Raw genomic sequence first — 21,105 nt, 5'->3', positions numbered from 1 at the left:
CCAAAAAGCTGTTTCCAAACAGTAAACATGTAGTTGCATAATTCTGGGGGGGTTTTGGTTTGTTTTTTTTTCTCTTTTCTGCAAGTGAGCTCTGGGTGTCAGCCTTCTTGGGGCCTTTGTTCTTCCCGTGCCTGGTGCTTTTCTAACTGGGTGCTCTCCTTTCCTCTCACCATCTGGAGGCATGCATGTTAGCTGAGCATAGGTGCAGATGTGAGATATACTGACCGACTTGTCAAAGCTTAAGTAGAAAAATGCTATGCTATGTACTAATATGCAAAGGTACAACGTTAGCACTCAAACGTCCTAGCTGGCTGGAGAAAATCACAGTCTTATGCAATCATAAACATTTTAACAACATAGTTTTGTTATGTTTGTTTTAATGGGAACCAGGCTGAATGTCAGTTAAATCTGGATCAGAAGTCTTAGTCATTCAACGTCAAGCCTCACCTGGAGAGACCGCAGGAAAAACATTGCCCTGCAAGTACAATAGGTCCATTTATTTTTCTGAGTGTACTGATTCTTAATGCAATTATAAACAGCGTTATGGTGGATGAACTGAGGAACACCTGTTCTTTAAGATTCCCAGGGGTATAAATTTCTTTACTGCTAAAGGCAAACACACTGTCAGGTGCTGTTTGTTATCATGTGAAATAGAAGCTCTGTGTGTGGGAGATTCACTATTCCACACAGAGAGGGGAATCCCCCAACACAGCAGACATTAAAAACAGGTGCTATTAACCCTTATCTGCAACTTTTGAGCTTCAGGGTGAATATTTAGTATTTCACTTTTCAAAAGGGACTCTTTTTAGTTCCAAAACTGTAATGCCGAAAACTCGTTTTGAGCATAATGTTTGGGTGTCCAGCTGGTATCAGTTTATTACCTTTAGTCAGTACAAAAAACAACTATCACAAGCATCACTGTGAGCATCAAATCCTTGTAAAAAGATATTTTTAACTAGATGCCATCCTGAAACTGATACACTGTTCAAACAGGATACTGTTAACTCAGTATTGGTGCATAATGTCAAAGTGCAAACCAATGTGAGAAAATTTAAAAAGGTGATCAACATTTAGGAAGTTTTGATGGTTAGCCACTTCAGACTTCTCTCTATCTGTGGCAAATGTTCCGTTCTAGTTGCTTTCGCAGTCGAACTTGTCTTGATAACACGAATAGATTTCCTGCTTCTAACTGTAAACAACCCACACACAAGTGGTGGGATCTTAACATTTTGCACTTTGCGACAGCTGTTGCAACCAAAATGTCAGTGTTGACTGCACATAACGTGCTACCCGGTGAAGGGGAACCAAAAAAATTATCCACTTTTAGCATGCTGTCAGTTGGTTGAATATTTACATCTTGCTGTTCTGTAGCTTGCACCACTTTAAAAATTGCTTACCCCTCCATTTCTAAGATTGAGGTTTCAAAAAAAATGTATTTCATATTTAATTCACTCATGCTCATGATAATCATCTCTCCAAAACACTGCCAAATTAGATGTGAATTGATATTTTTTGCATGTTTTAATGCACACAATATTATCATCTAATTACATCACAAATACAGGAGACAGAGTTGTTCTAACCTAAGAGGTTATTAGTGTATATTGCCAGTAAAAAGCACATTAGCATAGTGACTTACCTTGGCAAGCCAATTCCCCTGTACATTCTCACTGTAGAGGTCTGGAGTCAGTGAGGATTCTTCCAGTGTTAATTAAACCGTCTGTCTTGGAGAGAATTAAGGTCGTGATCTCCCAGACCTCACCACTCCCACACTCCCTGAGAAGAAAAGAAAGAAGAAAAAGGGACTTAATGAAGGAATAAAAGGATGAAATGGCTTAATGAACCGCCTAACGAGGCCTGTGGCCGTTTAATAAGGGCTTATTAAAGCTTAATTAGAGAAATAATCAAGCTTGTTTGGAGTATTTCAGTGTTGACTTGTGGCTGATTGTGTTTTCATAGCAACTGGATAAACAAGGAAGAGTTAATACTCCATAGGAAAGAAGACATGTCCAACTGTGTGTCTGTCTGCGTACATGTGTTGTAGGGGATTTCAACAATAATTAGGTTACGACTTGAAGATCCTTCCAGTCACACGGAGGACTCACGCTCATCATTCGGTCACATGCTGAAATCGTACTGACATCCAATTCAAACACTGTGGCATCCTGAACATGGGCATAAGCAGCCAGCGTGTTTACTCCATGCCTGTTAAAAGTAGCACTATCAGCAGCTTAGTCATGTGTACTTTGATATCCTGGTGTAAAAGCCTGAGCTTTTGCATGCAACCTGAATTCCTGTACTTTTTTCCTTATTATAAAGCAACTCACTGACTAATTATAGAGTTGTTCCTATTGTAAAATGATGCTACGGATTCTGATTAAATATTTGCGAATGAGCCACTGAGTTTGTCCAGTATAAACCCAATGACTCATCAGGCAGAGTCACTCACTTACTGACTTAAAAACAGCACACCATATTTTCTCTACAGATGTTAGCGTGACTCACTTGAGTCAGACACTAAGTTACATTGTGCCTGAGGAAAGATCTGAAGAGAATGCAAAGTATACAGGACACTTGAGACGTCAGCTTTTCATTATTCATTCAGTGATGCCATCACTTCTTTGAGGAGTTAGAAAGGCTCAGCATGTGATGTATCCTTCTTGTATGTGCCCGCGAAACTCTAACGGCACTGGTTCTCCACTCTGGTTCTCCAGTTACTGATTCATTAAGTGATTCAGCTTTGTTAGACCCTTTTATGGACTTTGCAATATTCAGTGACCTCAACAATTAAAGGTGTTACTCATCCTTCTTCCTGAGCAGGTGAGAACCCCAGACAAGCCAGCTAAACAACACTGCATCATGAGCAACACAGCTTGTTTGTTCATGCAAATGAATTCAAATATTCATGTAGAACCCCATGAATCCCTAAATAGGACAGAGGGACGTACTATAGCAAGTCAGAGGATGTAAATGCCACATTTTGTCTTGATTTGATTTTGTATGCTATGGGGTGCTAATAGAGCTGGGCGATAGAACGATAACGATATGTATCGCGATATAACTTTTACTCGATAGAGAAATTAAGCTATCGCGATAGACCTCGCCGCTCTTGTCCACTTAAAAAAAAAAAAAAAAAAAAAAGGTCAGCCAATCCAAATTAAGTAGCGCAGAGCCGAACCAATCACAGCCGCAGCGTCACGTCGCATGACTTGTTACGTACAGCACAAGTGCCAAGCCGCACGTGTGTTTGTTTGGGAAGCAGCCAGCACGTAATGGAGGAAATGAGTGTGCCGACTAGAAAAATCAACCGAAGAGAAAACAGATGATGGTTCCAACGCCGGAGAGATTGTCGAACGGAAGAGCCATAGAAGTTCCGTAGTGTGAAGGTATTTCGGCTATTTCAAGTCTGACAAAAAACAGAGTAGCGTGCACTGTAAATTGTGCCGAAAGCAAGTCTGGAAATACAATAAACTGGTGCATGCGTCACACTGTGCGCCACGTTATTGTTTCGGTGAAATGAATTTCTATAATACTGTTAATTCTACTCTGCAGTGTTTAAATGCTTACATATACACACAGTTACTGTCCGTCCACACATACGACTCTGTTCTGCTTCTATGCCCCAGCTTTGTTTACTTTTTCCCACCGAGGCTTCTAGACTTCTGATTGGCCAACATTTCTGCGCGGTTAGGAATCTAGCGCCACCTGCTGCTTTGGCATGTTCATAGCAGCGTTTTCCTTCATTTCTGCCTTTATGTGTGGACGGGATTATTTTTTAAAACGAAAGCGGAAAATCTCCGTTTTCAAAAATACCCGTGTACGTGTGGACGTAGCCTCAGTCTCTGACTGGAAGCGCTAATTCGTCATTCGGCTTTTGTCAGACTAAAGTAACTGTTAAAACTGTTTGAAAAGCTAAGCTATACAACAAGGAGAGATTGAGAATTTCCTTTTAGTTCTCAGTTTATTTGATATTGACAAAAGTTAGTCAGTTTTGTCTGTTCTTCTGTAAAACAAACTAAGATTTATTTTTTGAATTAATATTTTGTTTCTAAGTGGAATTGACAATTTAGTCTGTTTCGTTTGTTCTATTTTGAAACTTAAACGCTTTAGCGTCTGCCTTTTGTGTAGTTTGCAATATTTGCCTTTATTTATCTGAAAAAGTCTCATGTTCCTTAAGTACATCTACCCTGTTGAACTTATTATGGGAAATAAATATTTAAATAAAAACAAGCTGCTGATTATTTCACATTTTACTTGTGAGCAACGGCACATTTAAATCTTACAAATATAGTTATTTGGCTTATATCGTGATAGATATCGTTATCACCTGAAATGAAAAAAACATATCGTGATATGAAAAAATCTCATATCGCCCAGCTCTAGGTGCTAACCTTTAACATCATAACTGCTCATATACAGAATAAATACCAAATAAATGAACTTTGACTTCATCAGCAGTTCCTTGTAATTACTATTGTTGCTTTTAAATTATTCCAAACACTAACAGTAAAGGTACCAGGTTAGACCGCCATTATATAAATATATATAAAATCTTGGTGTAGAGTGGGCATGCTTTCTCAGCCAGTTTAGTAAACTGAGTGCTTTTTCCCAAAGGCAGCATCCAGTGGACCCCCCACCCCCATGAAGAAAAGGGTAGAAAAGAGCAAATTAGATTAATTAGCTATTAGATTACAGTGTAAAAAAAATGGTTCTTTACTTTGTATTTATGCATTTTAACAGCTTTATATGAAAACTTTTTATCTAAAACACATTTTATCTACATTTCTATGTCATATTTGATCAGTAAACATAAACAAGATAAACAGTATTCACTTTGGCAGTTGTTGTGATTGGCATTATATAAATGAAATTGAATTTTACTCAACTGAATTGAAATGTTGCATATAACTATACCTTTCAGCAAGATTACTACATTGCCTTTCTGTCAGTTTTCTGTGAAAACACAAAACTTTGCAATAGAGAGCTTGTATGTCCCTCAAGCCCTTACTGCATCTTTGATGAACGCCTGCTGACAAGTTTTCAAGTTTCTAACCTTGGGCTGGCCGCTATGGTTGTAAATTTTCAGATGCTTTTGACCTCATATTTATTTCCTTTCATACCAGTTTGAAGTTTACAGCTGAGCTTTCACTGTCTAGGAATTATGTCATTTAGCCTGGGGTTAGACTGAAGACATATTCTTGAGGGTTATTAAGCGATCTTGGACATTACAGAGTAGATACCCTTGGAACACTGCACAGAGATGTGTGACAGCATTTCATGAAGAACCGCTGAACCCTCGCAGTTGCAGTTCACGGGCTGTGTCTCTGACAAGTCTGCTAAAATAAAAAACCCCGCGCTCATTTCCAGAACGCCAAACAGCTGATGATTCCGGCAGAAGGGCCAACGATTTCCACTGCTCACATATTTTTTCCCCCTCCAATTCTAGACATATGTCAATTTTATGTCAGAGGATTAGAGATGCCAGTTATTGTTCTGCAGCATGTGAATGATGTCAACTTTCCCACAGGGCCTTTTCTTTGAGATGTAGACAGCAAAGCAGCTGACAATTCCTGCAAAGATGCCAACACACCACATCATTTACACAGCTAGCTCTTCAGTTCTGTCAGTTCTTCGCTGAAGAATTATTGGGAGGTTAAAGATGATGTCATCTTTCCAGCAGGGCTTTAAATCTCAGAGTTTATTATGCTACTGCACTGAGCTTTGGGAGCTGATAATGATGACAGCGGTGAGGCAGATGATATTGCTGGTCAGTGCAGTGGTCATGGTGGTAATGACAATGGTGATGTAAGCTTCCCCAAAGCCCCCCCCCCCCCTTTTTTTAGTTTAATAGCATGAGCAGCTCACCACTTTTCTTTAAAGAAGCAGTGGCCAGATGACTTTAGCTGACTTCACCCCTTAATCAGTCGACTACGCCAGATAGTATCAGTATCAGTAGATCAGAAGAAAAAAAAACACTTACAATGTTACATCATCATGTGGTGTCTAACCTAAAGAATGTTTAACAGAATTTTAGAACGTTAATGCAAGATTTTACACACTAAGCCAAAACATGCCTGTTAAAGTAAGAGAAGTATCAGATTTAAGTGTCTATGCTTTTAATGCTGCAAGAACACTTTCAGCTGACAGTTAATATGTTGGAAGAAACCTTCACAATTATTAGGATGAGTTTGTGTCTTTGCCAAAGTTCTGCTAAACAGAGCCCACAACCTTTGGAGAAGTCTGAAATGCAGGCTCAACTGCTGAGAAGGCAGTTCAGCGTCTTTTGCCCTATTCAGAATTGATGAGACATTGTGTGCTCACACTTTGTATTTATTGTCGAAACCAATTACTTTAACATGCTCATGTTTCTATGGTAATGCCAGTGAATTATAGCATATCACAACCCTGTTCCCAGAAAAAAAAACTGCAGGCATCATCATTGTTTCCATTGTTTTCAGTCTTTCTTAGCATTCACTCATTTCCAAAGATTCCCTGCGATTTTCCAGTTCCACCCTTCTCTCTTACTGCAAAACTATAAATTATGTCACTGGGTTTCATGCTAATTATGGCTAAACTGACAGCACATGCAGAGTTAAAACATTTTAAGATCAAACTCCCGACTATGTTGGAGCTTTAAAAGGTGAAAAAAATATTGCAAATGCTTCATTTTATAGCCCACATTGTGTTTTACTTATTATAAAGGATGCTTTGATAACCTTTTAAAGCTTTGAGATTCAAAGTTCTTTCTGGAAGTTCCATAAACTGTACGCTGTGCACTTTTGCACCTTTTCCAAATTGTGCAAAATCTAAAGCTCTCCTCCGACCCTTAATTGGCATCTGCCTCTTTATCTGTTTACATTAGTTTCAGTTGTTTTCAGCAGTCTCTGCCATGGCCTTCTTTCCTCCCAGTTACACCCTTGTGTGTTAAAAATATCACTAGTTTTAGGGGATGATGTCATTCTCTCAGCGGGGCTTTCCCACATTCAGCTGATAACACATGTGGTGGAGAACTGTTAAAACACATGGGTGTGTTACAGTTCTAAACTCCTAACCCATATCACTCTTCCATGAGAAACAGACCAAGGAGGGTATTTGGCAAGGAAAATGGTGCTCTTTTTCCCCTGACAGCAACGAGCAGCTTTAAAGCTCATCTAGATTGTGATTACGTTTGCTGAATACAATAACCAAGGCCATGTTGTTGCAGGCAGGCCACAGCTGTGATGTACTCCATAAAAAAATCCCAAAAACACTTCATGCTGTGGTCGTTCGTTTCACCTTGCTGATTTAAAGAAACTACAACTTCTGCTTGAACAGCGCAGCGTTTCCACATATTGTGATGCCTGAGCATTGACATCAGTCCAGGTTGTGACTGGATTGTTAATCTGCATTGCTGTAAAAAGAAAAAAAGAACCACTGCTCCAACAAAAACCTATCAAAAGATTATATGCTTTCACTCAGATAATCTACACTTTAAGCCAGGGTACTTATAGAAAACTATATTACTTAAGTTTTGATGCATCCTCAATCATCCAGGTAAGGAAATTCCACAAAGTTGATTCTGTTCATCTGGATGCAGTGTTTTTAGAGGAAGTCACTTGATGAATGGAAAACACTGCATCCAGATGAAAAGAATCAACTGTTTGGTATATTACTTATGGACTAGTTATTGAAGCCCTTTGGTGACTGGGATGGCTCCAGTCCACCCGTGACCCTAAACTGGAGGAGCAAAAAAAATGGACGGATGGATGGATACTTATAGAAGAGTATAGAACATCTTAATATATGAATGATTTTATGACAGGGTCTGTCTCATCAAACACGTCTTATGTGGTTTTGCTGCACACAAGGCTCATCCACCTATAGAAATAAGCAAGCTGTAATGGAAAGTCCTGCAGTATACTGGGTGAAGTAGAAAGACTGAAGCAAACTGAAGTCCCTTTGGGGCACTCTGGATAAACTCAGCTCACATGGAACCTCAAGAGGAAATTGGACTTGTTTATGAAGGAAATTACATCATTGGGATTGGTTCAGACAATGACTTCATGCTGACAAGATAATGGCCAAGAGAGAGAGAGAGAGAAAGAGAGAGAACAGGGTTGGTTGCAGAAGTAATGTGTACATGTGAAAGGTTAATGAGTTCGACGTAGTTATTTAAAGGCACAAAATGAACTGCTCCACTGCCACAACTGTTAAATAGTGGCTCATAAATACCGGGTGATTATAATTTGGTAATGTTGCATTGCTTGTTTTTTCCTTATGCTATCATTAGCTCTAATGTTGGACAAATATTTTAAGCAGCAATTTAGAGCAAGCTCTTGCACACAATAAGTGAACAGTAGTTTCCTTGTGTTTTCAGTGCACTAATACATTATTTCTGCTTCTACATTGTGGTTTTGTCATGTCAGTATAGTAAGTATTGGTTTATGGAAAGATCTATTTTCGCTTCAATATATACACTTGATTTTATGTTACTGAACGTAATATAAAATAATAAATGAAGTAATCACCTTTTTGAAAAAGGAAACAAAGCTGAAGAATCCAATGATCTACCACTACTTCTACTTGAGACATTGCTGTATATAACCTCTTTTTTTCTCATGTGCTTCCATCTATCACCACTGGAGAGCTTTGTCCTACATGTAAACATTGGCATGAACAATACTGCTATCATACAAGGTAGCTAGAGACTGCTGAATAAGGCCCAAGTCACCCCAGCCCAGAGACCACTCAGCAACCACCTGGCTATCACGGGAAAAAGGCAAATTCCTCAATGGCTGGTTACTAGCTAAGTACAATAAGAGCTCGGGATACTTGCTGGGGATACTTCTTTGTGATAGCTTTGGTTGCTAGCAGACTGCTGCAGTCGCCTGTAGTTTGCATGGAATACACCGACTTATCTGCTAGCACATGCCAACATCTAGTGTTGTACTACTGTAAAAAGTGCAAAGTAAAAAGCAATGGAGATTGTTAGCCTTCAAAGTAAAAGTTGTGTGCATTGTGTGACAGAGTTCTAATAAAGGGTAACTATGGCTATCTTTTAGTGAAAGAAATGGAACATAACAAAAATGCCAAATTGTCTCTTTAAACATTGATTTTACAAACATAAATCTGGCAAGATGTAAAGGTCTATTAGCACTACATGATACTGTATAAGCTCCTTGTGTGAAATTATTAGATCTGATGATATAAGTAGACTGAATTGAGATAATGAGTTCAAGTACCTGGAAGATGAAAACATATAATTATCTCATGTTGGGATTTGAATAAGGTCTTGGAAGAAATGCTTACCGAATGTCTGTGTAAAACATTTAATTTTCTTGGACACCCTCAACTTTTCGGGGATTTAAATAAACAAGGTCTCTGGTAAGTATAAAATATTAAAAGATAAGCAACCTATTTCTGCTACTGTATTGTGAAGTTTTTTTTCTTTCTTTCTTTTTAATGTTGCTGTTCCAAGACTATTCAGTTACACAAGGGACCATAACAACTTTCCAAAACAACATTCAGTTGCTCTGCACTTTCTGTAAACTGCTCTGTGACGACCTCTAATTGTCCCGGGGATTGGGACAGTGTGATTGAAAATAAAAATCCTTCACATAACAAAAAAAAAAAAAATACCAGAGGGGTTTTAGAGGAGCTCTTGGACCTCCCAAGAGCAGAGCTGGACGAAAGCCCAATAACAAAGCTTACTGCTGGGTTAGGGATCTTAGAATATGCCCTGGATTATGGAGCCAGAGAGCCAGAACATGCCCGGGGACAGTGGTGGAAAACTAATACTGATTTTGGCTAAGGAGGGTTACTGAATTTTATCAGAGTCCATTTGTGTAGTTTGTTATGATAATGACAGTATTCTTGGCATAAAAACAACGCATTTTAATGGGGCAAGTTTCTCTACTAGAGGTAGATGTTTTCCTCACATTAGTACTTATCACACCTTCCCCCAAGCCACCACCTAGAGCAAATCACGATAGAAGAATAACTCTAAAATCCTAAAGTGCTAATGATTATATGCAGACTGCAGAAACAGACTGTACCAAAGATGTGTATGAGCAAATCAGTCTACCCAGCTAGACTGTTGGCAAGCGGCACAAGAGGAAAGAAAGGGCTTACCCATAACTCAAATAAAACCAGACACAAACTCCTGAAAAGACCCCATCAGCTGAGTACTTCAGGCTTACAGGCTCAAGCGAGACACTGTTGCCAAGATACATATGTATTTCTAAAACATACCAGTTACATTTTCTTTTAGTTACCACCAAGTCTGGTATATTTTCACAGCTTATTTTAAACCTTGAAAATGAAAAAGTAATTTACAGCAGCTCCTGGAATGAGGCGCGCAGCACATTCGTAGTCTGAGGGTATCTGAGCTCGGACTGTTTCCTGAAAGCTCATTTAAATGAATTTATTTCAGCCAATATATTTCAGTCAAGTAAGGCCTGTCAAGGATTATCTTCCCAGGTCTGACGACAAAGAAGTGGAGGAAGTTAATTTACACAAACAGAATGGTCCCATCTGGTGTGATTAGCATAGTACATTGCTAATGCTAACTTTTAATGGTGTGATCATCTCACATGCTCATTTTCACTGAATCCATAATGTGAAATTAGCATATTAGAACAACATATTGTCTCTCACTAGCCCAGGGGCTTGATACAAGGGTGTGTCAGATCTCGTTTTGTTTCCTAAGCTTCAGTTTGAATAATGAACAGCATTACTCACTTAGACACAAAATGTTAAAAATGAGGAGAGGAAAATGTAAACAGTCATTTAATTTATTACCTTTTCTTATGTCGAATTAATAACTCGCTCTTAAAAACAATCAGAATAAAGACTTAATCTATTTAATTTTCTTTTTGGTCTGTCCCATGTACAATGCCTCTTTATGCAAGAGAAAGGAAAAGTGTAATTTAAAAAAGGCTTTAAAAGTAGCTATATTGGAATAACTCCTTCCTTCATTGGGACACGGACAACTGTATAGATAAATCACACAGAAATGAATCACTAGAAGTTGTTAGTGAGCTGTGGTTACACAGAGTCGAAGCCTAGACAGGCTTTCCTTTCAGCCTGGAGAAAGAGTACAGGTGGGGAGAGGGGAGCAGGAGGAGGAGGAAGCCTACATATTTCACTTCCATTCACCTGCTAACATGGCCTCTCAAAGAAACCTTTCATTAGATTTTCAGAGCAGTCATCTTAGTCTGCCCGGTGCCATCAAATTTAGCTGTCATATTACACTGGCTCTTTTTGCGCTTTCATCTGGGGGATTTTTCGCCTCATGATTTTAATACAGGAGTTTTGGCAAAAGAGTTAAGCGTGTGGAATTCCTCAGAAACGAAACGGTCGTATCAATCAACTGAGTTAAGATTGGCACTGTTAACCTGCACATAATCTGAACAGGAGGCAAAGTGTTTCAGTGATGTGATACTATGAGAAGGAATCATTCTGCTTTATATCATTCAGGTGCATCTAATGTTATCGATAGATTAACTAACCTTTTTACAGTGATGCCTTTTTACGGACAAAAATCAACATGTCATTCAAAAATTAATGTAGCTTTTGAGGGTTTTTCAAGCTCAGAAATGGGTGGAGTCAGTGAGGTAAGGGTGGCAGGATTACACTGACATTTCCTGCAGATATGTGTGGTTCACATATTTTTCAAAGAGTCCTTTCAGAAGGTGATAATTTAGTCTGCCAACACCTCTTTATAATCATTAACTTTAGGGAAACGTAGCCAACCCGGTTTATTTTTTTTTCACATAGTTTGCAGTAAGAGGAATGCTCCAGGCATACACACAGAAAGAGGGAGACAGAGAGGGAGAAACTCAGAGCTTTCACCTTAAAATAGAACACATAAATAACATTCTGTTGATGTAAGACTAGAGAGGATAGGCTGGTTTCAGTTTCCACCGAATGAATTCAGGCCACCCACAGATCATATAGAGACTCTCCATATACTGTACAGCTAAAGAGTGGTGTCAGCAGCTACTCATAACTTCCTACACTCCTGCTTCTGTTTCACTCTGTTCTTCACCTCTACCACCTTGTCCATTTATGCTGACCCTCACAGTTTTACTGTATTTTTATTTACTTTCACATTATATAAGAAAATCTCTCCCTCTTTCACTCTCACGTACTCACTCTTTCTAACTCAGATGTGGTAAAGATGATCAGGGTGGTTGTTGGGGCCAGATGGACTTTTCTGAGTATTTCAGAAATAGCTGGTTTACTGAGAATACCACACACAGATCATTTCTAGAGTTTATAGACAACTGTCCAAAGGCGAGAAAATATTCAGTGTTGCCTGGTCCGATGAGTCTTGATTTCTGTTGCAACGTTTTGGATTTCAGCATTCAAATTTGGCACGAACAACATCCTGCGTCATATCAACAGTTTAAATGCTGCTGGTGGTGTTGTAATGATGTGGGGGATATAACATTTTCTTGGCACACTTTGGGTCTTTTTAACACCAACTCAGCATTTTTTAAAAAGCCACAGCCTGCCTGAGCATTGTTGCTGATCATGTCCATTCATTTATGATCATACTGTACCCATCTTCCATCTTCTAATGGCTAAAGCACCATGTCACAAAGCTCAGATCATCTCAAACTGGTTTCGTAAACATGTCACTGTATTCAAATGGCCTCTACAGTGAACCTCGAAGTCAGAGTTAGAGAAAATAAAGGCATTTGAGGGAAACCTGAACACCAACCATCTGTATGCACACCACTAAACACAGTTTCAATCCACCGTCTTTACTAAAAGTGAGCATACCTAAGAACCTAAAGATGCAACAACAGCTTCACAGCTTCAGGTTTTTTTCCGAGCTCTGTTTAAAGCAAACACCTTTCTCACTCACTATGTGTTAATAGGCCTTTCTGCACTGAATCATACTTGTTACTAATCTCTGGTTCTCCTTTTGTCCTGTCTTCCTTCTCTCACCCCAACCGGTCGCGGCAGGTGGCCGCCCCTGTGCCTGGTTCTATCAAAGGTTTCTTCCTGTTAAAAGGGAGTTTTTCCTTCCCACGGTCGCCAAAGTGCTTGCTCATAGGAGGTCCTGTGATTGTTGGGTGTTTCTCTGTATGCATCATTGTAGGGTCTACCTTACAATATAAAGTGCCTTGAGGCGACTGTTGTTGTGATTTAGTGCTGTATAAATAAAACTGAATTGAATTGACTTGAATTGAATTGAATTGAATATCTAAGCCTTTTACTTCAGCAGTTTGCATATAGTAGCCCATCTGAAAGCGGGCTCAGTACATTTTCTAGGAACAGTGGGAAGTTAAAATACCTCAGTTTGAGCATTTAGTCATCAACTTCAATAAATTAAACTATTAATTTGGTTACCGCATTAATAATTGTAAAACTTAATCCAAACTACTTATCAGCCATTCAGAATAATGCTGAAATCAAATGGAAGTGAGGGGTGGTGTTATTGCTACCTGCCAGCAACTCCAACCACAGTGGGGTTTTTTCTACAGCAAAGCTTGACCTCTGACCTCAATAAAACCTGAAAACTCTGTTAAGGGATCAATAGAGTATCAAACGTCAACTTTAGCTACCCAGGAACTACAAGTACCCAAGCAATATTAAACCTGAAGCCTCTGTGAGAAAGGCTTTATAATCTTCACTCAGCAGCGTGAAAGGAAGTCTGTAATTATATGAATTTTACAACAACTGCTTCTTAGGGCTTTTGTGACAATTGCAATAAACACAAAGATAACAGGAAAACATCCCAAGCAATGCATTTTCTTTTGCATCTCTTCCATTGTAAAGTTTTGTATTTAATTCCACGAGACTCGCTTATTATTCACTCTGCAATTTCACATAATTTCCCTCAGTTTTCTGTCAAAGCTGTTAAGACGTGCAATTATATGCCAAACAACCAAAGAAAACTAAACTGCTAAAGTTTGTGTTTAAATACACGTGTTCAAATGTTAGCCCTATTAGGCAAAAGAAGCATAATTTGGGTCATGAACACAGTTTGGCCACCCAAGATGAGAAAAAGAAAGAGATGGAAACTTAACAGTGTTTATAACTTAAATGTGGATTATAGGGTAGACAGAGAGAGAGCGAGAGAGGGCGAGAGAGATTCAGTTGCTCAGCTGTAAGTAATTAAAGTGCAGCCCTACCCCTTCCTCCCCCCTCGCAAACAGCCTCACATACACGTCTATTATCTTTATTATAACTTTGCTTCCTGATATAGTATATTAGTTGTTAGTTTTAGTGAGAACAAGCACAACAGGCCTATCTTGTTAAAATGTTAGGTGTGTGTGCGTGTGTGCATGTGTGTGTGCGTGTGTGCGTGCGTGCAAGCGTGTGTGTGCCTCAGCTTACTCAGGTAGAAAGGAATGTCTCCCATGGCAAGTTCCACCACAGCAGCTAAACATGCGGGATTTCCCACATGGGCACCTTAATCTTTAAAAAGAAGTATTAGAGCTTCCTGTGATGATTTACAGCTCCCTTTTTATAAATAAATATTTAAAAAGCACTAAAACACCCTTTTAAAAAAGTGGACTATAAATTAGCTTAGTAGAGATTTTTGAGTCTCAGACGTGGGACAGCATGACTGACAAGCTGGCAAAGATTGGTAACTCTACCTAAGAAAAGTTTTGGTCATGACAAAATCATTTTGAAAAGGAAAAAAGGGGAAAAAACACACACTATGAATAAGAGTCAGCTGCAAACCATTTACTGTGGAGGCTAGAGACCAGCTGCCAACTCTTAAACAGCATGTCTTATTGGCAAAGCTAACGCACAGCTGAAAGTCTTATAGATAAAAGCTTCATACTGTACAAAGCCTGAGGTTCATAAAAGCTATTATAAAAGCTTTATAGTGTGAACAAAGCTGGAAAGCTTACTTTTGGAATGTAATCTATTACACAGAACAGATCAGCAGCTTAAAACTTTTTAGCAAAATATTTTTATGGAACTACAGTTTTTATCAAGCTGTGGTACAGGAACTGATCATTAAAACACTCCTGGACTCTCCACATGGGGAAATACTGACATTTTATAGGCACTAAGAATCTGGCTAAGGGCACAAAAGTGAGAAAAGTACATGTTGTGTACCTCAAATGTAAATGTTTCATTTGTCAAAAGGCAGAGATGTATCAGTTTCAGCTCAAATCTTAATCAAAACAACTAACACACCTCAGCTTTACACTTAGAAATTACCTAGAAATTAAGAACGCACACACAAACAAAATTATTTCCATTTCCTAGATTGTTTGCCAAGCACTGCAGGTCCTGAGCCAAAGATTTGCAATGCAAGGGGTGAAGAGTTCAGTGTGTGTCAGATGTGCAGTTGAAAAACACTGAAATATGCGCACACTAATAGTTATGCACATGAAATAAAACCAGTCCCACAGTGCAAGTCCTTCTGACACCAACAGAGGCCACACATGAACTCTCAAACCTTGAAACACCTGAGCACTTTATACTCTGACACAGAAAACCAGTATATTTTACATCTCAAACCATAGCTAAGTCCGCCCCCGTGTTCAGACATGGGAATCATTTTTATTATTTTAATTATTTAAAACCTCAAAAAACACACAGAGGGAGAACTTCATAGTTTGTACTCCCAAAATATAATAGATTAAGCTACAACTAAAACAGTACAACAGTGCTCTCCATCTACAGTATTGCTTGATCCCATTCCCATACTTTAACGATCCCATCCATCTACTGCATCTCTGGGTGCACGCTCTTACCACACACTTTACACCTTTTGTAAAATCAAACCGATACTAAACCTTTTTTCATTTCGTTTATCTAGTCTCTTTTAGGCTCAAAATTACCGATTACAACCTCACAAATGTCCTCGAGCAGGAAAATTAAAATTTCATTTATGATATTTATTTCAGTGTTTCCACTCGCCTGACAATAATCTCAATTTTTGCTGCTTTTCATCCACAGAAATAATCATTTTTAAAAATGCATGAAATGAAAAGCTTCATTAAGAGATGTTCATATAATATCATTTCTTTAAGACATATAATGTCTGCACAGACGTAGACCTGCACAGTTGTCATTTGTCCAATACGTAACCACAGGGACTGAATGGGCGGTCTGTGTTAGGGTGTGTCATCTTCTGAAGAGTCGAGCTCCAAAGAAACATTATAATTGTCTGCAATACCTCTCACCATGTCTGGACGAAACAAAGCCCCTTTCTGCACGTCCCTTATATCCACTATAGCTCCTTATCTCACAAATGGGCCCTATACAGACACACAATCATCACATACATCAATGGCACCGAGGTGGACAAACACGCACAAAGCGCAGATATCACACACGTTAATGGCACTGGACTTGATCTTTTTACTGCTGTCTATTTGCGCTGAGAGACGCGACGCATTAAAAAAAAATAGCGGAGAGAGACCCTTTTTCACTGATGAAATGAAAGGCTTGTGTTGGAGCGATCTGTCAGAGCAACCAAAGGTTCAACGGTGGGTCAGACGAGCGGGGGGATTTTTTTTTTTCATTGCGTTACTTCTCAAATTACATGAGAAGAATATAAGGAGAGAAATGGAGTGACAATGGATGGCTGAGGCTTTTACACTGAAATACTAATCACATTCAGAAGGAGAAAGGAGACAATGGGATCAGGCTTTCTGTTTGTGAAACTCTGCTCGCACTTTAATTCTGCATAATTATGCAACAGTGGTAAATGGAGCATAACACTAAAAAGCTAATTGCTTAAGGTGATTTTACACAGAGTTCATGGGGAGAGTGAGGTCTGCTGAAAAAGAGGCCGTCGGTACACGAGTATCAGGATCAATCCCTTTTTCTCTCTCCCCGCTTCCTCGGTCTTCAGAGCTCTCTAATTCTCTTCTCATTATTCTGTTACTTTTTACTGCCTTGTTCTCTTCATTGGCTCTCACTCTCTTTCCTGCTGCTCCTGTTTCAAAGAGTCAGTTCAACCACTAACTGAAAATGACCACAGGCGCTGGGAGAGAAAAGGCAGGAACTGTGTGTGGAAGGGGCGGGGGGTCGAGAGAGATGATCAGATCAGTGACAGACATGGAGGGGAGCGAATGAAAAAAAGGCAGCAGACAGACCCAGGGACTCTTTCATCCAATGGAAGTTAGGGTTAAAAAGTCGCAGGCAGCATAAGTGTCAAAGGCAGACTATAGAGGCCATTCTTCTCTTCTGCCGTCTCTTGCCTCACAAAGCTGTGGCGTTAGGCTGAAATATGCTTCATTGCTATAAAGTAAGCCTAAAGAAGTTTCTTTTGTGTGCGGTGAACAATAGCGGTCTGTCAGCATTTCTACCACATCTAAATGAAATCAGAATTTGAAAAATCCTTTTAATAATCATCCGCACAATTGCAGGGCTTCAAATGCTCTAATACTTTCCCTTTATTCATTTTTTTAACTGTCGGTGAGGCAGACCCACAGTTTCTCAAAAACAGCAGACGGCGCTATTAAAAGAAACTTTTTTGAAACGGCTTGTTGAGTGCCGTTTTGACTGACTGATGCAGGTTTCAAAACATACAGACACACAGAAACAACTGCATTAGCAATGATTATAAAATGAACGTGCCAAAGCAAAATTTATCACTTGGATGTTGCATAGCAACTGCCACTTGTTTAGCTACTGTTCAAGGACTTTTCTGAGAGTAGAAATAGGACTGAAATCTTGTTTATTAAAAAGAATATGTCTTCCACAGTTCTCCCCTGTGTTATTACGCCCATATATTATCAGAATTATAGCTGAGCTATGAGCCATGTCAGGCTGCTCTTTACATGTTTAGCGCAGCCAGGGGAAATTGTTATGGCACAATGATTTTTAGGTAAAATAACCAATAAAATGATTATTATTCAATCTGCGATACAAAAAGCCATTTTGTTCCAATATGATCTCTAAGAACATTTCACCGCGGCAGTACAACTCAACAACAGAGAAGCCGTACAGGATCTGTAACTACGGCTTCAGAACAGGAAAAATACAGAGGAAATGCTTTCCCACTTTACCTATCACTTCTCACCGTAGGAAATAACTTCTGGATTGCCAAAAATGAAATCTAGCGGGAAATAAAAGATAAGCATGCAGAACACCATGAAAATGAAAACATTTGCCTCATAACTGTTACTCTGGGAAAATAAGTCAAGGTAGGGAAGCGGCATATTTAGAAGTTATAAACAGCTCGCATCGAGATCACAGAGATTACATCTACAAAACCAGAACACCAGAGGGAAGAAATCACAGGACACAGCGAGGAAAAGGAAAAGAAGAAGAGAAAACTAACAGTGAATGGGGGAAAGAAAAAACACAACAAGATCCAGCTTAAAAACAGGGTGGGGTAAGTATGGATGCAGAAAAACAAAATGAGCTAGGATAAGAAAATAACTCAGGCACTGATAGAATGAGACAAAAAGACGATGGACTGCTTGTTTGTTTATGTCCCTTCACTGCACTGACATTATAGTTGATCTCTGCAAACTTTCTGTTCAATGTTTCCTCAAATTTTGTTTCTTGCTGTCTTTTAACCTATTTATTAGAAATCTTTTTAGTCAAAAGGCTTTTTTCTGGTCCTCTTTCTTCACTTACCTTTTTTTTTTAACTGCCAGCCCATCATTTCAATCACGATCTCTTATCACAGACTCACAAAGCCTTTGTGAAGAAGGCACAATATAAAACTACATAGTGAGCTAAAGAGATCTCCAGATCACTAAAAAATAATCTCCCTATACCCCCAATAATCCTGTGTGACATTTCAAAGACATTACTTTGTAAAGCTCCAGATTGCCTGCGCAGCAGACACCAGAATCAAATATCAAACGCGGACTTCTCGCACCATTATAAGTATGGATTTTGATGTCAGCGTGTTGAATGGTCACACTCTGTAGCCTCTGGTCAAATGTTGAGTGGGCAGTGAAAGTATAGTGTAAAAGGATATATGATGGAGAAAAGGGGTGCTTGAGTGAGTGTGCAATTCTCAAAAGGAACGGAAAAGAAAAGTAGTGTGCACAACTTCTCTTTTCATGTTTTTCTATATTTTTCTATTTTCTTTTCTGTACACAAGTTATATGACCTGCGAGCAGCTATTTGTTAGTAAGCAGACTGTATAAATTTTTTTTTCTTGAGTGTTTATAGGGGTGGGGAGAAAAAGTCGATACAGCGTGGTATCACAATATTTTCTGGACACTGGATACACTTAGCTTGACAAAGCTGCCTCTAAATTCAGAGCAAGCTAATGACTTAGCCACATATGTAAAAATAGGACATTGCATCTACAAAAAAACAATAACTGCCCCGTGATTATATTGATTTTATTTTTTCAAATTCTGCAACAAATTGTAACATGAGCTGACTAAACAGTAGCCCACAGATAGAGGGTGTCAACCACTTTTGACTGCAAAACGATTGCACAGGTTACCTAATAGGAGAGCAACCTTTGTGCAGATAGTTGCAGTCTAACCTGGAACGACTGTTTATAAAGGCAGACAGATTGCCAACATGTTGCATAAGTCTGAATGAGTCTTTGTCTGTGAGCACACCTAGCTGCTGGCTGGTTGTATTCTGGTTATATCCGTGAAGAACACGAAGGTTACTGAGTGCAAATATAATGGTTAAATATGAATTTCTGTTTATGTAGACAGCAATAGATATGTGATTTTTAATGATTTATTGCAGGTAATTGCTGTAAAATCACAAACAGACTGCATGTAATTGCCACCTTGACTCCAGTCAATTTCAGACTGACTTTTGATACCATTCATTGACATTGTTAGTGTACTTGGTAGTCTTATTTTCCAGCAACAAAGTAACTGAAGTGAAATATCTTTATCTTGTCCGTCAAAACTGACACTGATGACATATTACTTTGAGGAAATAATCTGCAGCTGAAAAAAGGTTAAGAATGGCAGCATATGTTATTGCAATGCTCAGCATATCACAGAATGTTTAAAATTGCACTAATATCAGAATATCCTATTATGAGCAAAGTATTGTAATAATTGTGTCATGCAGTGTGTGGTAATTCCCACCTCTAGTTAGTGTTAACCTCCAAACTTTTAGACAGCTTCCTTGTTCTGGGGGGTTTCTAGACAACACCCTCATGCTGTACTGTGACAGTTCCCAGCACACAAATGTTTACAGCCTTTCTGTTCATATAAAAAAAAAGACACACATTCTTTTTTTTTTTAACTTACAACAAGGACCTCAGTTGGAAAAAAGTAAAATCAGAAATGACGAGAAGTTGAAGAGAACCTCCCTTGTGAGATTTGCAGACTGTTATTTTCACTGAGATTTGTTCTGTTGTATTTCTCCAATAGGCTGTTGAGTGCTGTAGCAGGGGGATAGTCACGCTAGAGCTGCTTTGTATGAATAACATTTCATGTGCAATAATCTGTGGCTTTCTTGTCACAAAATTACGTACATGCACACGCGCGTGCGCACACACACAGATATACACACACATAGACTAGGAACGGTCTCAACCATGGCTACAATCACACATTACATCTCAGACTCACAAAATGCAAAAGAAAAAATGCAAATGACAAAAAAAATGTTTCCTTACCACTGGAACAAGCGGACCAAACAAAAATTAATAAGTAATCTGTGTGTAAATGCATCCCATGTACAGACACATCCCTGATGGTTGCAGAAAGTCCACCTCCTCTTAAAAATGTGTGTTGGTTATTGTTACGTGTCTCGCTTGTTTTGTCAGCATGAGAAACTTTCTCTGATGTCTCCAAAAATGCAGCCTTTGGGCCATGCACCTGCAAGAATCCTTGACCTCATGACTTGGAAGGGAAACATTCCTGCAAATAGGCATACAAGAATGATGCGAAAACTTGAAACCCGCACTGCAATACATTAAGAACAGGAATACTGTGACATGCGAGACATCATGTGCCAGGAGATAGCTGTCATTTTAAACATTTCTAACCAGAAAAAACAAAGCACTTAAAAAAAAAAGCACAATCAACTGCAGTGTTCTGGACTGGATCTTGAAGTGACACTTTCAGATACTCTATTTGAAATCTTCTGTCTCTGCACACTTTTTACTTTTTGTCAGTCTGTCAACATTATGAAATTATAGATCACCTTTGATTCCAGAATGAATAAAGAATAAAGAAAACGTTATTGAAGTGA

The 21,105-nt window shown here is 38.9% G+C and overlaps 1 long non-coding RNA gene across 6 annotated transcripts in view; it reads right to left on the bottom strand.

The window, feature by feature from the left end:
* LOC145431753 (uncharacterized) overlaps positions 1–21,105 on the bottom strand; it is a 110,284-nt gene that overhangs the window by 59,678 nt on the left and 29,501 nt on the right. For all 6 annotated transcript variants that reach the window (XR_013912040.1, XR_013912044.1, XR_013912043.1 and 3 more), the window contains exon 3: positions 1,640–1,776. This is a non-coding gene — a long non-coding RNA (uncharacterized LOC145431753). The remainder of the gene's footprint in view (positions 1–1,639; positions 1,777–21,105) is intronic.

Source organism: Astatotilapia calliptera, chromosome 11, assembly GCF_964374335.1.
Source record: "Astatotilapia calliptera chromosome 11, fAstCal68.1, whole genome shotgun sequence".
Lineage (NCBI taxonomy): Eukaryota > Metazoa > Chordata > Actinopteri > Cichliformes > Cichlidae > Astatotilapia > Astatotilapia calliptera.
This window is presented reverse-complemented; position numbering and strand designations above follow the sequence as displayed.